The sequence below is a fragment of the Symphalangus syndactylus genome, chromosome 4, assembly GCF_028878055.3.
Source record: "Symphalangus syndactylus isolate Jambi chromosome 4, NHGRI_mSymSyn1-v2.1_pri, whole genome shotgun sequence".
Classification (NCBI taxonomy): Eukaryota; Metazoa; Chordata; class Mammalia; order Primates; family Hylobatidae; genus Symphalangus; species Symphalangus syndactylus.
Window position 1 is genome coordinate 19841449 of NC_072426.2, and position 23126 is coordinate 19864574.

General features: G+C 36.9%; 1 protein-coding gene across 9 annotated transcripts in view; it reads right to left on the bottom strand.

Moving 5' to 3' along the window:
• Window positions 1-23126, bottom strand: part of MEI4 (meiotic double-stranded break formation protein 4) — a 374155-nt gene that overhangs the window by 345288 nt on the left and 5741 nt on the right. For 6 of the 9 annotated variants that reach the window (XR_010120452.1, XR_010120453.1, XR_010120450.1 and 3 more), the window contains exon 1: window positions 14726-14797. The exons of the other annotated variants lie outside the window; for them this stretch is intronic. The gene's annotated coding sequence lies outside the window, so the exon portion shown is untranslated. Of the gene's footprint in view, window positions 1-14725; window positions 14798-23126 lie in introns of those variants that run through there. 9 annotated transcript variants of the gene reach the window in all.

Below are 23126 nucleotides of genomic sequence, written 5' to 3' on the forward strand. Positions count from 1 at the left end.
AAGTAAAATAAGCCAGGGACAGAAATACAAACATTGCATATTCTCACTTATTTGTGGGATCCAAAAGTCAAAATAATTGAACTCTTGGACATAGAGAGTAGAAGGATGGTTACCAGAAGCTGCAAAGGGTAGTGGGGGACTTGGGGAAAGGTGGGGATAGGTAATGGGTATCAAAAAAAAACAAGACAGAATGAATAAGACCTACTATTCAATAGCACAATAGGGTAACTACAGTCAATAATGTGTTCTTAACTCAAAAGATAAATGTTTGAGGGGACAGAAACTGCATTCTCCATAATGTGGTTATTTCACATTGCATTCCTGTATCAAAGTATCTCATGTACCCCATAAATATATACACCTACTATGTACCCACAAAAATTTTAAAAAACATAAGAGTTTTAAAATTCAATAGCCAGAAAAATTAAAAATGTGCAAAATACATGAATGAAAAATTCTCTAAAGAAGACATACGAATAACAAACAGGTGTACTTTTTAAAAAGCTCAACAATCACAGACAAACAGAGAGCCAAATCATGAGTGAACTCCCATTCACAACTGCTTCAAAGAGAATAAAATACCTAGGAATCCAACTTACAAGGGATGTGAAGGACCTCTTCAAGGAGAACTACAAACCACTGCTCAATGAAATAAAAGAGGATACAAACAAATGCAACAACATTCCATGCTCATGGGTTGGAAGAATCAATATCGTGAAAATGGCCATACAGCCCAAGGTAATTTATAGATTCAATGCCGTCCCCATCAAGCTACCAATGACTTTCTTCACAGAATTGGAAAAAACTACCTTAAAGTTCATATGGAACCAAAAAAGAGCCCGCATCACCAAGTCAATCCTAAGCCAAAAGAACAAAGCTGGAGGCATCACATTACCTGACTTCAAACTATACTACAAGGCTATAGTAACCAAAACAGCATGGTACTGGTACCACAACAGAGACATAGATCAATGGAACAGAACAGAGCCCTCAGAAATGATGCCGCATATCTACAACTATCTGATCTTTGACAAACCTGACAAAAACAAGCAATGGGGAAAGGATTCCCTATTTAATAAATAGTGCTGGGAAAACTGGCTAGCCATATGTAGAAAGCTGAAACTGGATCCCTTCCTTACACCTTATACAAAAATTAATTCAAGATGGATTAAAGACTTAAATGTTACACCTAAAACCATAAAAACCCTAGAAGAAAACCTAGGTAATACCATTCAGGACATAGGCATGGGCAAGGACTTCATGTCTAAAACACCAAAAGCAATGGCAACAAAAGCCAAAATTGACAAATGGGATCTAATTAAATTAAAGAGCTTCTGCACAGCAAAAGAAACTACCATCAGAGTGAACAGGCAACCTACACAATGGGAGAAAATTTTTGCAACCTACTCATCTGACAAAGGGCTAATATCCAGAATCTACAATGAACTCAAACAAATTTACAAGAAAAAAACAAACAACCCCATCAAAAAGTGGGCAAAGGACATGAACAGACACTTCTCAAAAGAAGACATTTATGAAGCCAAAAAACACATGAAGAAATGCTCATCATCACTGGACATCAGAGAAATGCATATCAAAACCACAATGAGATACCATCTCACACCAGTTAGAATGGCCATCATTCAAAAGTCAGGAAACAATAGGTGCTGGAGAGGATATGGAGAAATAGGAACACTTTTACACTGTTGGTGGGACTGTAAACTAGTTCAACCATTGTGGAAGTCAGTGTGGCGATTCCTCAGGGATCTAGAACTAGAAATACCATTTGACCCAGCCATCCCATTACTGGGTATATACCCAAAGGACTATAAATCATGCTGCTATAAAGACACATGCACACGTATGTTTATTGCGGCACTATTCACAATAGCAAAGACTTGGAACCAACCCAAATGTCCGACAACGATAGACTGGATTAAGAAAATGTGGCACATATACACCATGGAATACTATGCAGCCATAAAAAATGATGAGTTCATGTCCTTTGTAGGGACATGGATGAAACTGGAAATCATCATTCTCAGTAAACTATCACAAGGACAAAAAACCAAACACCGCATGTTCTCACTCATAGGTGGGAATTGAACAATGAGAATTCATGGACACAGGAAGGGGAACATCATACTCCGGGGACTGTTGTGGGGTGGCGGGAGCGGGGAGGGACAGCATTAGAAGATATACCTAATACTAAATGACCAGTTAATGGGTGCAGCAAACCAACATGGCACATGGATACATATGTAACAAACCTGCACATTGTGCACATGTACCCTAAAACCTAAAGTATAACAATAAAATTAAAAAAAAAAAAGCTCAACATCAGTAATCATTAGGGAAATGCAAATTAAAACCACAATGAGATATCATCTTACCCAAGTTAAAATGGCTTTTATCAAAAAGACGAAAGAAAACAAGTGTTGGTGAGGATGTGGAGAAAAGGAAACCTTTGTACGCTGTTGATGAGAATATAAATTAGGACAACATCTATGGAAAACAGTACGGAGATTTCTCAAAGAACTCAAAATACAACTACCATATGATTCAGCAATCTTACTTCTGTGTATATATCCAGAGGAAATGAAATCAGTATGTCAAAAAGATATCTGCACTCCAATGTTTGCTGCAGCATTATTCGCAATAGAAAAGATGTGAAATCAACCTGTGTCCATCAATGGATTAACAGATAAAGAAAAATATGTAATAATGGAATGCTATTCAGTCTTTAGAAACAAATTTTGTCATTTCAGCATTAATGAACCTGAAAAACATTATGCTGAGTGAAATAAGCCAGGCCCAGAGAGACAACCTCTACATGATTTCACTACATGTGAAATCTAAAAAAGTCAAACCTACAGAGACAGAGATAGAATGGTGGTTTCCAAGGGTGGGGGGCCAGAGAGAAAAGGGGAGATGTTAGTTAAAGGGCACCAAGTTTCACTTAGAGAAGATGAATAACTTCTGGAGATCCATGGTACAACATGGTGACATAGTTAATAATGTTTTGTACACTTGAAAATTCCTAAAAGAATATATCTTAAGTGTTCTTACCACACACAAAAAATAAGTATATGAGGTGACTGCTATGTTAATTGGCTTGACTTAATCATTTCTCAATGTCTATATATTGAAAATATCATATTGTATACTTTAAATTTATAAAATTTTTATTTGTTGATACCTTAATAAAGCTGGAAAGATAAATTAATAAACAAAAGAAGATTTTAGCTAATTAAAAAAAGAAAAATGAAGAAGTATTTTGTATGAAGTCTCAGAGCTCTACACCAATCAATTTTTGATTGTGAAAAGAAGCTTAGCCTGTAGCGCTTACCTCCGCAATTCTGAGACATCTTCAACTGTAAAATACACCATTGATTCAACAACAGCTTGGGTGTAGACAAGGGGAATCAGAATGAAAGAACAGAACTTGCACATTAAACATAACTTTAACCGAAATTTTAAAGGGCTTTCAGAATTGAGGAAACATCGTCCATGGAATGAGAATTCTGCCTCCTAGCTTCTCTAATCTACCTTCCTGATCAGCTTTCCCAAATTCCACTGAGCCCATTGACTTCAGGCATTTCCACAGTCCATTTCCATATCCCTTCCTCTGAATGCCTTTTCTGTTCTTTTCACGAATTCAAAGGACACACAGATTTTGGAAGTGTGGCAGAAAACTTTCCAGTATGACCAAGCAGCAAGCGACTATCCCCTGAATCCCCAATGCCATGAATACTGGCTCACAGTAGGCACACTACTAAATACTAGTGAGTAAATGAATGAATGAATACATCAATATAGGTCTTACAGTCACAGGGCTACGGCCGGGCATGGTGGCTCACGCTTGTAATCCCAGCACTTTGGGAGGCCGAGGCGGGCGGATCACGAGGTCAGGAGATCGAGACCACGGTGAAACCCCGTCTCTACTAAAAATACAAAAAATTAGCCGGGCGTGGTGGCGGGCGCCTGTAGTCCCAGCTACTCGGAGAGGCTGAGGCAGGAGAATGGCGTGAACCCGGGAGGCGGAGCTTGCAGTGAGCTGAGATTGCGCCACTGCACTCCAGCCTAGGCAACAGAGCGAGACTCTCAAAAAAAAAAAAAAAAAAAAAAAAAAAAAAAAAAAAAAAAAAAAAATCACAGGGCTACTTGGCCAACTCTTAACCCTGGCTCTCATCAGTAAGCCTTTGTCAATTACATACTAGGAGAATAGCGTTGGAGTGAGAATAGGTTCGGAAGGGAACTTAGTTAACCAAAAGGTCATATCTGTCTCTCTTCACACAGTAAGACATCCTTTCTTGACTATTTCCACTGCGTCTAGTCTCTCCAAACTACGCGCTTCTACAGTATAACCTTAAACTTTCACCAAAATAATTATTGAGTAAAGAAAATACAGTAGGAAAGGTAAAATCTAATTCACATACAGTTTTAGGTCAGAGGGTAAGCTATAAGGGAGAAAATCAGATTTTATCTTATGTGAGACCTACTCTAAATACTTGCCAGGAAAGCAAGAAACTGAAGGACACTGGTTAAACACACTTTAATCACTGAGATGAATGTAATAAGGCAACGCGTGAGTGCAGGAGGAAGTCCTTATGTATCATGATGGTGAAATATGCATTTATCAAATCCCAGTGTGGGGTGCAGCAGAGCCCGCAATGCTAGAACAGTAAGAAATTACAAGACTTTTGAGATAATTAGTTTAATAGTTTGAGTAAAGTTTGGACAAGGTCTAACATGTAATTTTTGGATTAGATCCATCTGACAAATTTCCTAATTATTGTTATAGTTTCAGCACATACTGTACTGTAAAGTGTTCCATAGATTAATGTCATATGAAATTTTACATAAAAGAATGAGGATTTACTTGAGATTTCAAATTTTTCTACTTTAATTATTAAGGGCCCCTGTGGAAGCCTTTCCAGCAGAGAGTCTGTGCATGACAGAAGGCTTGCAAAGATAAAAGGATACAGGCTTCTTTTTTTCCTTCTGTTCCCATCAAAACAAATCAACTATCTATCATTTTTCTCACGTTAAAAAAAGAGTTAACTAAGCATGGATTTTAATTGTCTATGGTCTCTTAACACTATTTTTTTAAATTCCATCCCACGCCTTTTGATTTCAAATTGCTTCTTTGTTTTGTCACAGGAATGATCTCCGGATTCTGGCAGAATTTCACATGGGAACATACATCACATATATTTTCTAAGATAACAGAAAGGACAGTGATTCAGAGATTTAAAAACATGTACACATGGCACAACCAGCAATCACATTCCACTGTGTAAATCCATAAAATGAAACAGGGAGCAGATATGTACTATTAACACGGATTTTTAAAAAATATTTTGGAAGAACTATAGGTGTTTCGTGGTTACACTGGTATTTTACACACTGAAATGGACATAATCCTCATCGCAAAGATGAACATACTGTTGGTAGAGTGCATTTAAAAAGTCTGATGAATTACATAACTCAAATTCATAAACTTCACAAATCTGGATTCTTTATAAGGCTATATATACCGTGGCGGTGAAAAAAAGTCCCGTGTCATAAAATAAGAATGAACATAGGATGAATCCAGAAAGCAAAGAAATAACCAGAAGAGACAACTAAGAGAGGTTGTGTCAATCCCGGGGAAGAGACCAGGCTTTTCAGGACCAGCAGAGCCAGGGCCTGAGCTTCAAGAGAAAGAGGAGATTAAAGAGGGGAGATGATGACGTACAGAGTCCTGTGGAAAAGGTAAATGGCCCTATCCAAAAAAGTCATTTTGTAAATGACAAATTAGGAAACTGACTTTTTTTTCTAACTTCTATTATGTAAAGGCTTCTGAGTATACTGAAGATACAAACTCAAGAAAGTGCAGTCCCACAGACAGATTTTCTTTAGGGCTCATTATTAATTCTGATAAAGGATCCTACTTCTCATCAGTCTCACTCATTTAAATTTCATTGAGAACACCACAAATGTCAGACAGCAACTGACAGTGTGTCATGGCTTCTTCTCTCAGGGCTCCATTTTACAAGTAAATCTAATACTTCCTTTATTATAGTCTACATGGATTTGCATGCCTAAAAACAAAATAGAGCCCTACTTTCACGAGCCTAAAATAACCTATTAAGAGAGAGGGACTGTTTCACAAATATGGAGCCCTTCCATTCCATACATCTTCTGGCACATGATGCCCTTTGCATTTTTGGCCCTTTAAGCTCATTCCTTAACTTGTTCCAGATAACAAACACACAAAGGTAATATAGCTCTTGTTGCAGGTTAGCCATAACTCAGGACTGGTCCTCTAGTTTCCAGGTTCTGTGAATAAGTATCCCCTGAAATCAGAGAATAACAGATTCAATCTACTTTCATACCACAGAAGTTGCTCTTCTCCACTGGAAACCCATCAATTCATAGGATCCATGCTACTTACCCCACTACCCCACTGAGTACCACTACAACCCCATACAAGCTAAATACTAGAAGACTTTTTTTTTTTTTTTTTTGAGACGTAGTCTCGCTCACCCAGGCTAGAGTGCAGTGATGCGATCTCGGCTCACTGCAAGCTCCGCCTCCCGGGTTCATGCCATTCTCCTGCCTCAGCCTCCTGAGTAGCTGGGACTACAGATGACCGCCACCACGCCCGGCTATTTTTTTTTTTTTTTTTTTTTTTTTGTATTTTTAGTAGAGACGGGGTTTCACCGTGTTAGCCAGGATGTAGAAGGCCATTTTTTAAAAAATACAACACCCATGGCTGGGCACAGTCGCTCACGCCTGCAATCCCAGCACTTTGGGAGGCTGAGGTGGGCGGATCACGAGGTCAGGAGTTCCGGACCAGCCTGACCAACACAGTGAAACCCCGTCTCTACTAAAAATACAAAAATTAGCCAGCCATGGTGGCTTGTACCTGTAATCCCAGCTACTCGGGAGGTTGAGGCAGGAGAATCGCTTGAACTCAGGAGGCAGAGGTTGCAATGAGCCGAGATCACATCACTGCACTCCAGCCTGGAAGACGGAGCCAGACTCCGTCTTGGGGGCGGGGGCAGGGGGAAACACCAATAAGCAGCATAAAGCATATGTCCATGGGCACTAGGGGAGGACATACAAAACAGAAATTCGTTTCTAGGTCTCCTCCTTGTAACAAGCACCATTCAAGGTCAAAAGAGTCAAAAATCCTGCAGTCTAACAACTGCTGTCTTCTCATCCTAGACAAGTATAATCATGCATCCCATAATAATGAGGATACCTTCCAAGAAATCCATCCTTAGGCAATTTCATAACTGTGTGAACACCATAGAGTGCACTTACACAAATCTACATGGTATAGCCTACTACACACCTAGGCTATACAGTATAACCTATTGCTCCTAGGCTGCAAACCTGTACAGCACATTATTCTACTAAATACTGTAGGCAACTGTAACACAATCATAAATACTTGTGTATCTAAATAAACCTAAACATAGAAAAAGTACAGTAAAAATATGATATAAAAGATTTAAAAATGGTATACCTGTATAGGGCACTTGAGATGAATGGTTCTTACATGTCTGGAAGTTGTTCTGGGTGAGTCCATGAGGGAGTGGTGAGTGAATGTGAAGGCCTAGCACATTACTGTATACTACATACCACTGTCAACTTTCTAAATACTGTACACTTAGGCTACACTAAATATATTTAAAAATTTTTATTTCTTCAATAATAAATTAGCCTTAGCTTACTAAAACTTTTTACCTTACAAACATTTTAGATTTTTTTAACTTTTTGACTCTTTTTTAATTACACTTAGCTTAGAAACACATATACATTGTATAGCCATATCCAATACATTTTTTCTTTATGTCCTTATTCTATAAGCTTTTCCTATTTTAAACTTTTGTATTTTTTTTTTTTTACCTTTTAAACATTTTTGTTAAAAACTAAGACATAATCGCATACATTAGCTAGACATACACAGGGTCAAGAACATCAATATCAATGTCTTCGATCTCCACATCTTGTCCCACTGGAAGGTCTTCAGGGGCAATAAAATGCATGGACCTGTCCTTTGACAACGCCTTCTTGCAGATTGTGTCCTGTAGGACCTGCCTGAGACTGTTTTGCATTTACCTTTTTTTTTTTAGTAAGTGAAAGAGTGCACTCCAAGATAATGATAAAACATATAGTAAATACATAATCAAGTAACATATTTGTTCATTATCATTATCAAGTATTTATGTATCATGCATAATTGTGTCATACTTGTACATGACTGGAAGTGCAGGTGTGTTTACACCAGCATCACCACAAACATGTATGCAATGTGTTGGGCTATAACATTATGATGGCTCATAAGTCACCAGGAGACAAGGATTTTTCAGCTTCATTATAATCTTACGAGACCACCCTTGTAAATGCACTCTGTCATTGACTGAAACATTGTTATGCAGGGCATGACTGTATACCAAACATTTCAAACTCCACGCTTCACCTACCAATCAGAACTTGCCTTCCTCAAAATTTGAGATCTAACCAATTAGAGATCACGAATCCAAACAAATTCATGACAGTCAAAAACTGGCCTCAAGCTGATATCACAGCCAGGCCTTGGTTCCCATGAGAGATACAGGCAGAATAGCAGCAGAAGGGACATCTGTTTTTTATTTTTGGTAATGCCATTTGTATTACACAATTTCTAGAGTTTTTTTTGTCATGCTATCTTGTGATAATGAAAGGGGTGTTTTACTGATAATAGCATAAATCTACTTCATGTAATAAATGGAATACTCAAGCAATAAGAACTAGCCTTAGCTGTATCAGCATGTTAAGTTCAGCTCCAGGGTAATCAATTAAAATCAATTGCTTAAAACCATAAAAATTTTTCAAAGTAGCTCCTGCTGTAAAAGATACTCAAATTTTTACCTTAACGTGGTTTCTGAGTCTAACTGTCCTTTCAGTTACTACAAGAATTGTAAAAGTATCACCTCCTTACAAATATTACTGAAATACAGAAAATAAAATAATTAATTTATACATATAGTATATGTGACAATTTATCTTAAAATAAAACTTTTGAGATATTCTTATAATAAAAACATGTATTTTGCTGGATGAAAGGATTTTTCTGCTAAATTTATTTTCCTATATCATTATAGGAGATTACAGATATGTATGCTCACGGCCCAGATCTGGACTTCTGAAAGACAACTGTTATTGAGGCTGAGGTGAGGACACGTGGAGAGGTGAAGAGGCCAAAAGTGAGAGGCCATTTAACAGAATACTGCCATAATCCTACTTCTGTCTGAGAAATGAAAGGTACAAACAGGGCAATATGAGAAAAAGTGTCAGGACAGAAAAGACATAACTGAAGTAAAATCAAAAGTACTTTATGATCCATTAGATACACTATTCTAGGAAAGAAAAGATATCAAGAATGACCCCCAAGTTCCAGCTTGCACAACTATCTAGACAGTGATAATATAAACTGAGAAAAGACCGCAGAAACAAAAGAGACATGCAGGAAGGGCCAGCTAGTGCCACATGTTTCTTACCTAACTGCAAGGTAGAGCTATGGTAGGTCATTGGGAAAATGAAACTGGAGCTCAGAAAAGAGATGGATATTGAGAAATCATGCAGGTGGCAGTTGAAGCCATGAAACAGACTGAGGCAAAAAAAATCCAAATTTACTTTTGCAGTGGGAAAGCTTGTTTTAAATATTTTAAAACAATTCTGTTTCAATCAACTGTTATCTTAATTCAAAGGTAATAATAAACCTTCTATTTCTCACAGAACTTTTCTAGCATAAAATGACTGAAGTAATATAAACATCTTAACCATAAGCCCACATAATTTGCCTCTCTATAGACCACTAACATTGTATTTTTACCTACAATGACTAAGCCTATGCTCATCATTCTGATAACCATTCTGTGTGGTGTGTGACAACTCAATGACAGAAATTCAGTTCTACAAATATGTTGTGACAGCATACCACACTTGAGGCCCAAACTGTGCTAGAATCCAAACATAAGAAGATGAATTAGATATATTTCTTGCTTTTTTTACAGTCCATAGTGATGGGGGAAATTGTGGAAAGAGAAAAGAAAAATTTAAGAACAATTCAATCTGATAAAAGAATAAAGAAAGTCAGAGAACAGAGGATGACATTCAAGGATCATCCTAACCGCCAGGCTTCCCCACCCAAAAGTTCTTAAACTCACACTCAGTGAGTCTCTAAGAAAAAGAATGGCTGGATTGCCTGAAGTCACCATCCACCCATATCATTTCTTTTCTACAAAGCACTCAAAGACCACAGGAATCTTATTGAAGGCTTTGGTGGTTATTTAACATTTATTATTATTATTATTGAAACGGGTCTTGCTCCATTGCCCAGGCTGGAGTGCAGTGGCATGATCACGGTTCACTGCAGCCTCAATCTCCTGGGCTCAAGCGATCCTTCTACCTCAGCCTTCCCAGTAGCTAGAACTACAGGCGTGCACCACCATACCTGGTTAATTTTTTTTTTTATTTGTTGTACAGATGGGAATCACCCTATGTTTCCCAGGCTTATATTATTATTAATTACAATAATTATAACTATTTCATAGTAAAGTACAACTATAATTTATGAATTATTATTATAAAAATGGAGATTAAACAAATAATTGAGGCCATGATGATGGAAAAATTAAGAGGCACCAAGAAATAAACCAATAATTTTCATGAGGATCACTCCTTGTATGTCTTTGTACTTCATGTAAATGGTTGTAGAAAGTGGAACAAAATTTCAGGAAATCTGGACACCGACCACCCGAACGCAAGGCAGTTCAACTTCCAAACTTCGTGGTTGACAAGTTCTATCTGGCCTGGCTAGACTATGATTGTATAACTGAGGCCATTAAATTGCTTTGTAACTAAGATCAAACTTATCAATGAAAGATGACGAGTAAGCAGAGAAACTTGAAATGGCCATGAGAACAGCCATAGCAATGAAACACCACAGGGACACTCGGCTGAAATTGTATGGCAAGCCTAGGCTTCTTCTTCCTTCATTATAGTTAGTAGTGGCCCATTTGAGTTACTTATGGTTACCATGAGCTTTCTGTAAAGGAAAGAATGTGCACATCTGTAAATCTACAGAATTCTGTAAAAATTGATGTTATATCTATGGTTTTCCTCCCTAAACTCTCATATTTACAAATGATAGTATTGAGATTGAGCAGAAAATTTATACATACAGCAATTAAGGTATGACAGTGGGCTCTGCTTTGAGTAAACTGGTATTGATAAGAGATATTTTAACTGGGTGTCAGCCAATTTTGACTCAACCTTTTTTTAAAAAAAAAGCAGCAATACTTCCTGTTTCATCTTAACCATCTAAAACGCCTTAACGGGAACTTTTAAATTAAATTTTATTCACTCAGTATAGAAGACTTCTTAAATTAGACACATATAGCACATTAAACCTATTTAAGTGGTAAGGGGGAAATTATCAGTTTTACTGCATTAAAATTTAAAACTTGTGTTCACTGAAGACATCATGAAAAAGTATAAAGAGGTAAGCCACAGCCTAGGCAAGACATTTTTAATACAAACTATTCAATAAAAAGCGACTATTCCTAGTATCTAAAGAGTACCTATTAATTAATAAAGAAAAGATAATCCACTAAAAAGGGGCAAAATATATAACAAGCAATGCACAGAAAAAGAAAATACTATGCAAACATATAAAAAGACAGTGACGATTCCTCAGGGATCTAGAATTAGAAATACCATTTGACCCAGCCATACCATTACTGGGTATATACCCAAAGGACTATAAATCATGCTGCTATAAAGACACATGCACACGTATGTTTATTGCGGCACTATTCACAATAGCAAAGACTTGGAACCAATCCAAATGTCCAACAATGATAGACTGGATTAAGAAAATGTGGCACATATACACCATGGAATACTATGCAGCCATAAAAAATGATGAGTTCATGTCCTTTGTAGGGACATGGATGAAACTGGAAACCATCATTCTCAGTAAACTATCGCAAGGACAAAAAACCAAACACTGCATGTTCTCACTCATAGGTGGGAACTGAACAATGAGAACTCATGGACACAGGAAGGGGAACATCACACTCTGGGGACTGTTGTCGGTGGGGGGAGCGGGGAGGGACAGCATTAGGAGATATACCTAATGCTAAATGACGAGTTAATGGGTGCAGCAAACCAACATGGCACATGGATACATATGTAACAAACCTGCACATTGTGCACATGTACCCTAAAACCTAAAGTATAATAATAAAAAAAAGACAGTAACACATATACAAAAAGAGACATGTTAAAAACTGTTCATGCCTGTATTGTCTGTAATAAAAATGATAAATTACGTATCTGTGGATAAAACAGCTAAATAAATTGAGGAATATTAATACAAACAAATACTATTAAGCAATGAAAAATAAATGAACTAGAGTTACATCCATCAAAATGAATAAATTTCACAGTTAAAAGAAAAAAGCAAGGTATTAAAATGCATATAATTTAGGTAATTAATATAAATAATACAATATATATTGCTTAAAAACATATCCCTATGTAGACAAAGTATAAAGAAATGTATGGAGTGGTATATCCCAAGCACTATGATTACTTCTGCAGGTGAAGGAGGAGTTGCAGTCAGAAAAAGGAGAAATTTGTTCTGTCTTGTAAAGATCTATCTTTTTTTAATCTGGGAGGTAGGTACACTCATATTTGTTGTATTACTGTCATTTGTTGCTTAATGACAGAGATGTGTCCTGAGAAATACATTAGGTAGTTCTGTCATTATGCCAACATCACAGAAAGTACTTAACAGGAACCTGGATGGTACAACCTACTACAGACATAGGCCCTATATGATATTGCCTATTGCTCTTAGGCTACGAACCTGTGCAGCATGTTACTGCATTGAATACTTTAGGCAACTGCAACACAATGCTAAGTATTTGTGGATCTGAACATACATAAACATAGAAAAAGTACACTAAAAATGTCGTATTATAATCTTATGGAATTACCATAGTATATGCAGACCACTGTTTACTGAAATGACATCATGTGGTACATGACTGCATTTTGTTGTGCTTTTTTATAATACACATATTTTAAAACTCTTATTTTCCCTTAGAATAAATGAATAATCTCAGATGTGACTTAAAAACAAGGGCCTAAACATAGAATTTGAATAAAGAATTCATGTTGTTAATATAGTCAAGCCCAACCCCACTGCTGAAGGAAGTAGTTACTGTGAATGTTACCAAAAAATGCAGAAAGTTGTCTTTTTAAAGCATTCCTCTACCTTTTGCAGCAGAACATTACATTTCAGTTCTACCTGAAACACCTCTCTGAACTCTCTTTCTTCCACATATATAGAAGACCTTTTAAATAATCAAACATTAACTGCTTCCACATGTTAGAAGGGATAAGGAACATATTATGTTTTCAGATATAAACTACATCAAAAATATGTACACATTTACATTATTTTTTAAGTGCCCAAAGCCCCTTTAAACCTAAGCAAGGCACCATATCAGGACACCATTCATACGATTCTTATCAGAACCTGAACACTAAAGGGCACAATTTGTTGTACTCAGCAGGTAAGGAAAGCCTAAGCCAAAGTTCACCTCTTCCAGGAAGTCTTCTTCCCTAACCATTTCATCCCACAGTGATTGTCCCTTCTCTTACCTCTTGTTGGAGTACTTATCACCTCAACCAATCACCATCTGCTTTTGTCCTTTCTCTCCTCTATTAAAGTTCCTTGAGGGTCAGGGGCTATGTCGTCTTCCCCTTCTTCACTCCTCCACCAACACCCCCAAGAGGGTCTGCATAAGTCGATATGATCTCAACTGAATTGGGGAACAGAAAAACTAAGCCCTAGCCTTCAGAAGAGAGGGCCTGCAGGCTGAATCTAGCTCTACACTTTGCCAGCTGAATGACTCAGAACAATCTCTGCATCTCATTTCATCTATAAAGCAAGAAATATGTTAGTAACAATTGTTTAAATTGTTTCAAAGATGAAAGCAAATCATTGTTGAAAAGCATTTATGATAGTACCTGGCACATAGTAAGCACTTAAGAATTATTAGTTATTATCATTACTAGTACTAGTACTACCACTACTATTACAGCCATACTATTATGCTATTTATTTGGAGGGAAGAAATGAGACTTGGAAACCACTTAATGCTTCATTTTAAGGTCTCCTTCATTTTATTAATTTAACCATTATATTGATCAATGTCTTCCTTGACACCCAATCAGTAATCTTGAATCTAAAATGCAGGTCCTGTGTAACTAGAAAAACAATTAGTCAATTCTGTGCCCAAATGTTCACTCTTCTAGCAATGATAATTGTTGACTTAACAAAAGCGTCTCTCACGATTGCTGTTATTAACGTTTTCACTGACCTTGTATCCCTATCTTGCCTGCTAAAATAATTTAATTCCAGTATATTTGTAAAATCATAGATACTTTCATAAATTCATTACAAATATTGATTCTTCCAAAACATATATATCCCTTCTCATTTAAAACAGAATGTAGGACGGGTGTGGTGGCTCAGACCTGTAATCCCAGCACTTTGGGAGACCGAGGCAGGTGGATCACGAGGTCAGGAGTTTGAGACCAGTCTGGCCAACAAGGTGAAACCCTGTCTCTACTAAAACTACAAAAATTAGCCAGGTGTGGTGGCGCACACCTGTAATCTTAGCAACTCAGGAGGCTGAAGTAGGAGAATCGCTTGAACCTGGGAGGCGGAGCTTGCAATGAGTGGAGATTGAGACACTGCACTCCAGCCTGGGCAACAGAGTGAGATTCCATCTCAAAAAAAAAACAAAAAAAACAGAATGTAAATGTATAATGCATTAATCTGGTAATTATTCTACCATACAAAGTATATTTGCAATGCTTTGGTATTTAGCAATGATAGATTTATAGCATTCTTCTGAAAACACCCTGGTGATTAAAATATATTTTAAAGCAAATTAAAAATAATTTTAAATTAGCAGCTCTAGGATATTTCAGGTACTCTGAGTAAGCATGATTCTGCAGATTTAAATTCAGGAAAGTCTGACACAGCGCTAACTGCTAACAGCATTATTTGATCTGGATAGATGTGCAAACATTGAACACTAAAAAGCATGTGTACATAATTCATAGGTCTAAAGTCAACTCTCTTAAGCAAAGAAAATGTATCTTTCTATTTCTTTTCCTATATCCCAAGACACTTTTTTGCTGTGAGAAAATTCTTTCCTCTTCGCCTGCCAGTAGAAAGATCACCTGTTACAATCAGATGTTCTGCTGACTTCAGTTGTTTTCTTCCATTAAGACTAGGCAGAGAGCTAGCTCTATATGCATGTCACTAAACAACAAAAGATAGGAATCAGTCTGGAAATTCGGCACTCCCTACACACCCAGTAATCTTAACTTCGCAACCCACTTTACGCAGATTTATGAGATTTTCCTGAGAACATGTTTCCTAGACTTTGTTCATGCTGAGAGCCAAGCTGAGATCCCAGCATCCCTCTGGGCATACCTAATCTCCTATGTATAGGTCCTAAACACATCTGAATTTCTGCCTCTCCTACCCTGTTCATTCCCCTTCATCTACCAGCTCCAAAAACCATAATAACATGGGAACAGTCAACTAGCTTGGGCTATGACCACTTTGAGACAAAGGCCTTATAGATACACTGTCAATCAGAAACCAGATATCAAGATAATGAAGGGCTACAATGAGTTAATAAATAGAAAATGCAATGATCTGTTGCTACTTCAAAATAAAAATTTGTATGCATTTATCTATCAAACTGTGACCTTGAGACATAAGAAAATGAAACCAGTAATAAACTTCATTTTTTTTAATTTTAACTAACATTTTAGAATTTTATAATCATATTTCACTCTTGGGAGTCCAGCTCAGATAACCACTTTGTCAGAAAACGACCTTGCAGTACAAGGAAATTAACAGACTAATAAACATATGGAATTGAAATATTAGAAGAACAGGCTGGGTGCCATGGCTCATGCCTGTAATCCTAACACTTTGGGAGGCCAGGGAAGGCAGATCACCTGAGGTCAGGAGTTCGAGACCAGCCTGGCCAACACGGTGAAACCCCATCTCTACTAAAGTAAATATAAAAATTAGCTGAGCACAGTAGCTCACACCTGTAGTCCCAGCTATTCAGGAGGCTGAGGCATGAGAATTGCTTGAACCAGGAAGTGGAGGTTGCAGTGAGCTGAGATTGCACCACTGCACTCCAGCCTGGGTGACAGAGCAAGACTCCCATCTCAAAAAAAAAAAAGAACAATTCACAAATTTGCCAACTGTACCTTTCTACTGCTAAAGAAGGAAAAGCATTTTATTGTGCTTTTTGATGATCAGACCACATCAGAAACATAAATGTGATTGTAATATTTTTTTTAATTTATAAATCACCTGCTACATCCTGAGAACACAGCAGTTATACAAAGGGATAAACTATTGAGCTTATATTGTTTTCATTCTAGTCAGGGGGTCACAAAATAAGTAGAATATATGTATTTCAGACTGTGATTAACATGGCTGAGAATACAAATTCAGGTATGATGAAGAGAGAAGGTAAGGGATTGTTTGCAATTTTAAATACAGTATCAGAAAAGGCTTCAGTTAGTTGACTTTTTGAGCAAAGATGCAAAGGGAAACAAAGGAACAAACAATGCTGAGGTGAAAAAGCATGAAAAGGCAGGCCAAGGAAAGGGAAGTTGAAAGGCCTGAGTCAGGGGCTGTGATACATAGAGCACTTTCCCAAGCAACACCTTATCTGGTCACACCATAATCCTGTGTATTAGGGTTGCCGTTATGTCCCTATTACAGATGAAGATCACAGACTAGGCCATGTTGCCACTTGCCCAATGTCACACAGTAGGCATCAGTGCTAAGATTTTGACCTAGGTGTTATGGTTCAGTCCAGAAATTTTTCTGCCTCAATGACTGCCTACTAGCTGTGTTCAGTTCTGTGTATTAAATCTTGTCATAGATAGCCAATGAACTACACTGTCAGAAAGAGTGACAATAATAGTGATGAGTCTACAAACCACAGAGAGCTGCCGAAAAAAGAGAAGACTTACAGGAATACAACATTTGAAAGATTTCCAGGGAGAAGAGGGAAGAGAGATGTTCAATATTTCTCTGAAAGCAGAACTCAAACCAGTATGTGCAAATTTCAGGGAGACAAATTTCCCATAAATAGTTGAATAAATTATCTAGTGATGGGAGCTGTCCAACAATGAAATGGTCTGTCTTGTGAAGGTATTAAATGCCAATTACCAAGTTACTCAAGCTTAAGCTGCATGGATGAGATGAGAACAAACTTAACATCCACTGATATGAAGACTACAAGGATTGCCCAATTTTCCAGTTCTGATTCTGTGACTACACAAGCCCCTGGACAGAGTTGTATGGCAGTTAAAAAAGTTCCAGCTGTGAAGTCAGACAGCTTGGTTAAAATGCAGGCTCCACCACTTATAGACTTTACCTTTGTAAGCCTCAGTTTCCTTACCTGAAATGAGGCTAATAACAAAAGCTACATCATAGAGTTGTTGTCAGGATTAAATAAGATAATCCAGGTAAAGGATTTAACACAGTGCCTGGTACATAGTAAGAACTTGCAAAGTTTACCTGTTATGACACAGACATGTATATTTAGGAGGATGTGTATAAAATGTATATATAATATGTAAAACATGTGAAAATTTGTTTCCCTCTCTCTGCTTTTACTCTTTTAGTCAGCAGTAAGACTAGTTCAGTATCCAAAACTGAAGTCTTACAGCATAGTCAATTACATGAGGACACTAACAATAACAGTAATAATAAACCCTTAAAAAGTCAGCTTCTTAGCCTACTCATTTCACATTACATCTGTTTATTATCTGCATTATTCTGCAAAAGATGGTGCAGAAAAGTTCATCTTTTAAACATTTTAGGCACTAATTTAAAACTTATGAAAGAAAAATCATAATTTTCTTAATTGAAACAATTATTAAAAATCCAGTCTTTCAGTATGAGAAAGAATATTTAAAATCTTCATCTGTGTTTTTGATGTGTATGTGCAAGAACTCAAGTGTACATGTGTATGTATGCACACAGACACACACACATGCTTCCTCTTTCAAAATAAGGGTGCTAAACTAGAAAGCCAATGAATATTTTTATTTAAATCTTAATAAATAAAATGATTATAGACATTTATTAATGGGGGCAAGTATTTTATGCATCCAAGTCTGTATTAACAGAAAATGAAGGATAAATAAATATAGAAAGTTGCATCTGTATGCTGAAGTCTGGAGATGCTTCTAGATGGTGGAAAGTGATTTTAGATTAATTCACCATCATTCTTTTGTCACTCTGGAAAAAGTAACATTTATTATTCATAAAGAAGACATTCAGGAATGGACCTGAATGATCAAAGAAAGCCTGCACTTTAGAAAAAACACAGAAAATATCACTATGCTTTATTTCTGCCGTGGAATGCTCATTGCTTTTAGAAAGTCATGATATGATAGATTATAGAAAAGAAAATGATTACTTTCAAAACAATAGCATTTTATGATATAATAGAGTATGTATGGATTTATATCCATCATCTTATTTAATCCTCCTCATATTCCTGTGACGTACCTTTTGTCATCTCTGCTTTATCAATAGAGGCTCAGACAGTAAAAGATGAAGACATAGTTTGACTCCAAAACTTTTACTCTCTCTTCATTGACTGCCAAGTGAACACACTAAATTAGCATAGACACAGATAATCTATTTCGATATATTTCAAGTACAATAAAATATACTTAACATCAATACCATACTAAATATACTGTATATCATGGACACTAAGGAGCTTTCTGCTAGAAGAAAAATGATACAGTCTGTTGCCCAAGGATAGGGTCAGGAGTCCTACCCAGCCTCCATGGACATGAACAGTACTGAAAATTTAATACCGAACAATCAGCTCTTAGAAATTCCTTCCAGACACTCTGTAACTTCTGCTTATTAATCTCAGGTTTGCCCTAGAAAGCAAAAGAGTATAACGTTCACTTTCCCAAATCACCCTCCAAGGATCTAAAGCAAACCATCATGCTCTCCCCTGCAAAATTCCTCATTTCTCATAACATCGTAATATTGAGTTTCCTTTTCATTCTGGCAGCCCCTCTAATGAGTCCTTGATCTGTCAAAATCCCTCTGCAGTAACACCCAGTATTAAACATTTAATTTGGTGGTGGACATAATCAGTGACAAATTCAACCTTTTTCTTAATTTCACCCAAGATGCTACTAGGTAATTGAACTGTCAGGTCTCAGTGGTGATTCAGACTGTCACAATGGAGAAACAAATTACAAGCCTTTTTTTTTTTTTAAGCTAGATCTATAGTCATGCAACTGATTCTGCTGAGGACCAAAAACACTGCTACTCTTCCAGCTTGACTTTTCTCCGCTGCCTGTGGACAGTCTGGCTGCACAGGATTCTTGCTGCCTCCCTAACAAACCACTTGCTCTCATGATTCTGAATCTTTGTCACTGATACTTTCTGAGGAATACATCCTTCCCCCATTTTCCTGCCTACAGGTTCTCCTTCACCCTTCATGGTCCAGTTCAACTGCCTCTTTCTGAAATTAACTGCTCTCTTGTCTGCATTTCCACAGCACTCTGGGATGCTTTATATCACAAGGTAGTATCTACAGCCATTTAGGGGTCTTTCTCCCCTGAGAGCTAGTGAGCCCATCTATGTCTTCTTTGTGTTATTTCTAGCACACAGCTCAGTGGGAAAGATTAAGCCATATTATATATGAATGCCAAATGATAACGGGTTGTGAGTGAAATCGTTCACAGAAAGGAGTGATTAATTCCAGGTAAGGAATCACAGAAAGTTTCATGAAGTAGATGGTACTTAGGGGAAGACAGGATAAATAAGGGAAATTTATCGATATGGAAATGAGATCATATGGGCAATGGAAAAGGCATCAACAGAGATGAGAAAAGCCATTAGCCTAGCTGGAGTATGGGGCATGGTGAGCCTCAAAGGGAGATGTAACAAATGTCTGTTGGACACCTCTGAAAATTGGATACTCTGAATTCACTTTATATTCATTTACTCATTTTATTACTTCATTTTACTACCTCATTTAGAATTATGTAATGTGAAATTTAGTATCACTGTTTAGAGCTAAGGAAATTAAAATTCAGAGAAGGTGGCTTTCTCAAGACTATGCAGTTAACAAGTGGTAAAACTGTGTTTATAATATTCATCTTTCTGTACATATTATTTCCATATTACAATGTCTAGGCTTGGGAGTAGGAAATAAATGTAACCTTGATAGGAATGCACTTCCCTGAACTACCATGTGGTCATCTTGTGCCTGCCCTGATGACCACCATCTCAGCCTACTACCACAGCAACACATGCGTGCACGCGCACACACACACACACACACACAGAGGCATGTAGAAACATTAACTCCAAAAGCACTTACAGATAAAAGAGTTGTGTTTTTTTCTAAAGACTTCCCCAGTGAGACAGGAGGAAGTAATACTGCCTATCAATCAATTCTAAAAATCACCATAAAAAATCATTTCAAATATATTGTGAAGAGGCAAGACTAACATAAAGGCTAGAAGAGCAGGAGAACTTGACTGCCTAGCTTTGCGCCTTACCAGCTGTGTGACCTCAGACAGAGATTACACAACCTCTCTGTGCCTCAGTTTACTCATCTGTAAAATGGGAATCAAAATAGCACCTAACCTATAAAGTTGCTGAGGAGACAAAATTAGTTCATTGACATGTGATCCCTATGATGTCTATCAATCACACTGTAAACACTCATTGCAATGCTTGATCCACTTGAGACTACTATACAGCCATGACTCAATCCCAGGCTCACGCCTCCAAATCCTGTGTTTCCACATGGACCTGACTATACATTTATGAAGGACTCAGAGAAATAAACTAGTGTGGGTTAGTGTGAACAGGAGGAGGAGGGACTTCTGGAGTGTACCTGGAATGTTTGAAGATGGGAACTCAGAGAGGCAAAAGCAGGGCAAAAGAGCACTTCAAATGGGGTGAACAGAGCAGAGAGCATATAATGGCATAGGTGTTCATGGAAGAATGCATGAGCTCCTTGACTAAAGAATGTGGTATTAGGAAATAAAAGAAAATAGCGTAGGGAAGTTGGGGTCTCGAAAGTCAGTCAGAGGGATCTTGACTTCTTAAAGTAGACAGCTGGAAAACAATGCAGCCTTCAGAGTGGATGAGTAAAAAAAAAAAAAAAAAAAAAAAAAAAAATCCAAGTGGTGTTTTAAGAGGATTAAGCAAGGAAGGAAGGAGCTGAGGGATTGTTGACACCACACAGTAAAGAAGGGCTGGAAGAACTAAGCCAGGATGCTGACAATGTGCACAAAGAATACAGGAAGCTCTAAAAGATGTTTGTGAAATTGAAGGGCTTGCTTCCAGATTGTTAAAAGAGAGGGCAGGTGATGGAAGACTAGAATATGATTCCACTCCTAGGTCAATGAAGTGATGGATCCCAGTTGGAAACCCTACTAAAATTACCGGAAAGTACAACATGTACAAAATAATACTGATAGAATATTTACTCAGCCCACTTGAACTATTCTCTGAAGTTGTTTCTTTCTTTACTGAACTTCAGCTTTTTAATCAATGAGTAATTAAAATGAGGTAAGCACATTAATAATTAAGGAATCCAGTTCCCAGCCATGTAGTTTGAATCAGTAACTTTCTCAGTGATCTCGTGCAGTAACCGTATTTTTGAGAAAAGATGAGAAACTGGGAATTTGTCTATTATTTGCCACTAAAGATTTTTACAGCAGCAATTTAGCATGAAACATACTGCCAAAGTCTTTGAGATGAAACAGTTGCTTCATTTGCTGTCTGCGATTATGCTGTAGTTACTTGTATTCACACAGCAATAAGGTAACACAATTTTGGTTTTGGGAAACTGATGAAGAGGGTTCATCCTGATGAACTTGATGAACTTCAACTTGATGAAGAGGGTTTACTAGAAATACTTGTAATTTTTAAAATCTATTTGTTACATAGTTTAAGTACTGTCTAGTAATCGTCAAATAAATGATGGATGATGGATAGTGAGTGAATTTTTTTAATTAAAAGATAATCTTCATAAGAATAGGAAACTAAATTATTAAGAATGGATTATTAATTAAGAGTAAATTATTTAGAGCCATATCTATAAGAGAAATAATTATTTAGGGAACAACAACCTCTTGAGAACTATCTAAGTGTCTTATGCACCATTATGAAAGGGCAGATTATCATAAGAAACTAAGAAACTAATGTTCTTTCAGTAAATGTTCAGCACCACTTATTGGTTGTGCCAGGCACCAGAGTTAAGGATATCCTTCCCCTTAGGAACATTTAATCTACTGTGAAGATAGAAAAATAAATAATTACATAAAATACAAACTAATGCATGAATAATAGAACATAAAGTACACAACAGTTCAGACAAGGCAGAAAGTAGCTTTCTCCTACCAGGAAATAAAAAGGAATGCATCATAAACAATCAGTTATTATAAAACCTATTTTTGAGAATTTTTAAAATATGCTCCGTTTTGTTTTTTTTTTAATCTTGCAAGAGACAGACATTCATGAAAATGGAAGTCATAAGAAAAGAAGCAAGCAATAAGCAGCCTCTGAAATATATTTTCTAACAATTATCAAGATTAAGACAGCCATAACTCTCTCTCCAACAATCAAAATTACTTCCTAATGTGTTGTTTTCATTCTTCTACTCATTCAGAGTAAACTAAAGCACACGTTAAATACAAGAGGATTTATTTTCCAGAGTTCTGCCATGGTGAAAGCAATCTAATCAAAAATGAAATGAAGAATGAGCTCACTGAATAAATCAGAAGGAAGAATTAAAGAGCTGACAGATATTTTGAAAGCCTGTTAAAAAGCAAATTGGACTTTCATTATAAAAATTGACTTAAATGAAGGATATACTTAAGAACCTACTTCAGAACATTTCCTTAAAGAGGATTTGATTATCAACTGAAAATATTGCATTTTAATATATTTTACTATATTT